A 3,735-nucleotide genomic window follows, 5' to 3' on the forward strand; every position below is an offset into this window, starting at 1 on the left:
AGCTGATCTTGCAGGGGTCAGGAATAGGGAGGAGGGGAGGAGTCTTTCTGATTACTTGTTTGTCTGATGGCCGGTATTAAGATAACAAACATGACTTGACAATAAGGAAAAGACCAAACACAATTAAATAAGGTTATTTTAATAAGTGTCTCAACATGCGGATGTAGTGGAAAGCCAAAATGATCACGTTTTTTCTTTAGATTGATTATTTGAATCTGTGCGTAACAAAGTGGATTTTAGTTCTTTCTGTGCCCTGATATTTTGTATATTAATGAATTATCCAAGATTTGATGGGATTTGACAGTGTATAGATAGTCAGCTCTCTAATGCTTCAGTTGTACCCTTTCATGGGTACAGAGCTGGAGTTTGTTTATATTTCTTACTTTTTTATACTTTGAGGGGAAAAAAAAAAACGGATTAAAGAAACTGTAATATTTGAGGAAAAAAGAATTTACCAGTGACCATCTTGAAAAATAAATTTAAAAAAAAAAAAAAAGTCATCATGATTCCCGCAACTAGTTGTTGCAAATCACAGCCAATCTAAATCCCGGGTTCCATGCAACGCGAGTGCTTTTGGAACTAAGAAGCTCCTATCTTGGATTAACCGATGCCTGCCTAGTGCTTTCTGATTACTCGGTGCGTTTTCATTCTATCTCTTGCTTAAACAAAAAAACAAAAAAACAAAAAAAAAAAAAAAAAAGAAAGAAAAGACAAGACTTGGACCAGTATTGCAGTTCTGTAGTGTCATTTCTAATTAAAACCAAATAATCAGGTTATCAAAATTGGTGTATTTAAAGCCTAACACCATTCCAATAAAGGCACAAAATTTCTTTTTATGTTTGTGTCAGACTTGTTAATGTCATTACATGGGAAGTTGTGAGCATGGGTTCCTACGTATCTGCTATGGTTTTTGAAGAGTAAGATTGGCTTGTAAGGTAGAAATCATTATGTGCATTGTATAAACTGAAGTGTGAACTTGCTAGAATGGCAGTTGATATGTTCATCTGGACAGCGCTTACCTATAGAAATCTGACATCTTCTCCATCGTTAGGTTTGTTCATATACTTCATTCTGTAACGGTTTTGTTTTTTTTTTTTTCCATTTCCTTTCAAGTGGTGGCATACAGGAGACAGTTCTGCCTTTGAAATCTCTGGTTTTTCTGCAAGAAAATACCATGTAGATAAAAAGTGAAGTGAAAACAGTATCTCTCTCATTCTTTCTAGGAAGAAGGCTTCATATACTGAGTGAAATTACTTGCAATTTCTGTTGATATTTGATAGAAAAATCTACTTTAGACACTCACGAATACAGTTGTTTACATAGAAGACCACAAGAGGGAGATGTATTGGTTTCTTCTCCTGAACCGAAAAGACTTCTCAAGATCTCTTTTTTAACAGAGCTTTCAGTTATGTCAAAACATGATAAATGAGGCTCCAAAATAAAAGTGAACATGGAAAGCTCTTTTTACAGTTAATATTATAAAAATTCACATGCTAGATTTGAATAGAACCTTGGTGCACACAACAAAGCTAAATAATTGTATTTACAAAACAATTATTAACCTTTCCTGATCAGTGATGCAGTTCTTTGTATACATAGCATTGAGAGTTTTCAGATAATGGCTTTTTGAGTCACAGCTGCTGACTAATTCATGTGGTAAGCCCTATAAGCAAATATATGTAAAATAAAGAGATTAATATAAGTTCTTTTCCAATGATCCTCTGGTTCTCAACTGTATCATGCTTTAATGACTGGAACCCCACTGCAATCATTAGGCTTTCAATTTCTGAAGATAACACAACTATTTTTCCACTGAAATCAGGTCTTGAAAATTCACTCTGAGGAATCATTCATGCTACATAGATGCACACATAGAGTCCTCTTAAATATGGGTAAGACTGCCTGGTAGTGTTGCATGGCAGGAAGGGGGACTAGCTGCCCCAGGTCTGGTGCTTTTGGGGGCCCTGTGTTTTTGTGGTTGAGCTTTTGGAAAATGATATGACTAACAAACATACCACATGGTTTGTTGTGTGGCCATCTCCCTCCAGAGCTGAAGAGGTGGGTATCCTGTGTGATTTGAAGTAAATGGCTAAAGAGTGGTACTTGTATTTTTGTTTTCAATACATCAACTTTATTTCCCTGCTCTTTAAGAAGTAGAAGGTATTTTATAGCTAGGGTATGTTTTCACTTCAGATAAAGCTCCCTCCGTGTTTTGTAGGAGTGCTGTATAGTCCTGGCTTAGATGTGGATTCAGTTTTCACTGTTTCTACATCTCTAATGTAGAGGCACAGTAATGTTGGGCAATGGATAGCTTTGGCTGTGATTTTGTACTTAAACCTCAGTTCACATATACAAGATCCAGAAAGCAGTGTGCTGTCAAATAAAAGCACACCTGAACTGAATCACTTTTTTAGTGAGGATGTGTCAGAAGACTGAATGCCAGCTTCTTTCACAGGAAGATGCGTATCTTGAGCTTGCACTTCTCGAATTATGTGCATATCAGGTCCTTTACAGGCTGATGAGTGGAGTGGATTGGAAGCAATGCATGGCTTCCATAGCTGCTTCACTTTCATAGTTTTGGTGAAATATTTAAATGAGAGAAACCTGTAAAAGGGAGGTTGACTTCACTTCAGGGCATGCAGTGCACCAGGAAGACGTGCCCACCCTTCAGGGCTGTCTTCTGGCAGACTGACTGGCATTGCATGCAGCAAAGGGGGTGGATGGTGGTGGGGTTTGTCTGCAAGTCGCTGTCTGGGTTAGAGCAGAGGCATCCAAGCATGCGGAACCTGGCTTTGCTGGGTAGCAGGGGGATGGATGCAATTCTCATGTAATGTGCTTTGGCAGCTGGGATCTAGCTAGAGAGGGGATGAGGAATAGGAGAGAGCAGGCTGTGCCAGTGAGGAATGGTGGCCCACAGCCTGGCAGTGTCGGGCATATCTGGGTGAGATTTCAGAAATGCCTGTTCCCAGCAGCAGAGAGCCCTCGAGGGCTGGATTCTGTGTCTCGTTCAATAATAACTGGATTGGAAAGCAGCTGTCATGTCAAAGAATCAAGCCTGTTCATACACAAGCTCTTTGATGGAAGGAGGAGTTGACATTTGAGCTGTTAGGCTGAGAACACGAGTTGATGCAAAGAGTAAAATGGGTGGATTTTGCTTTCTAGTTGTACTTTCACTGGGAGAAGTACAGGTATGCTGACTCTTTTAATCATAGATTTGGTACTTGGAGATGTAAGGCCAGGATATTTCCTGTCAACAGTGAATAAAAACCACTGGAGCAGCATGAGGCTGTGTGGCTTTCACCTCCTGCACCAAACTCTGGATCCTGGTCACAAGGGTAGATGTCTCGCGCTGCAAAGAGGAGCTGCATAGCCTTGGCCACTTCACTGTGCCTTACACAGCACAATTTCTTGTAGCTGTACTGTAAATAATGTTTAACTTGCCATACAATGAAACGTGCGAGTCTTTCAGAATGTATTCAGTATTTGTTATCAATTGTCTACGGTGGCTTTAGCTGCAAGGAGCTCTGAAGAGAAGCAGTGAGGGTTTTGCGTTTAGCCACGGGATGGCACCTTCCTACAAGAAATCCAGTGCAGCCAGGAAGGGCTTTCAGCACAGCCGGCCGGGAGCGAGTCCGGAGGAAGGAGCTGACAGAGTTCAGAGAGGGGTTGTAGCTTGCAGAGCTGGAGCTGTGCTTTGATGTTTCCATGCTGAGACGGAACTGAGCATCGGGACTG

The sequence above is a fragment of the Tetrao urogallus genome (genome assembly GCF_951394365.1).
Source record: "Tetrao urogallus genome assembly, chromosome: 8".
In the NCBI taxonomy this organism is placed as follows: Eukaryota; Metazoa; Chordata; class Aves; order Galliformes; family Phasianidae; genus Tetrao; species Tetrao urogallus.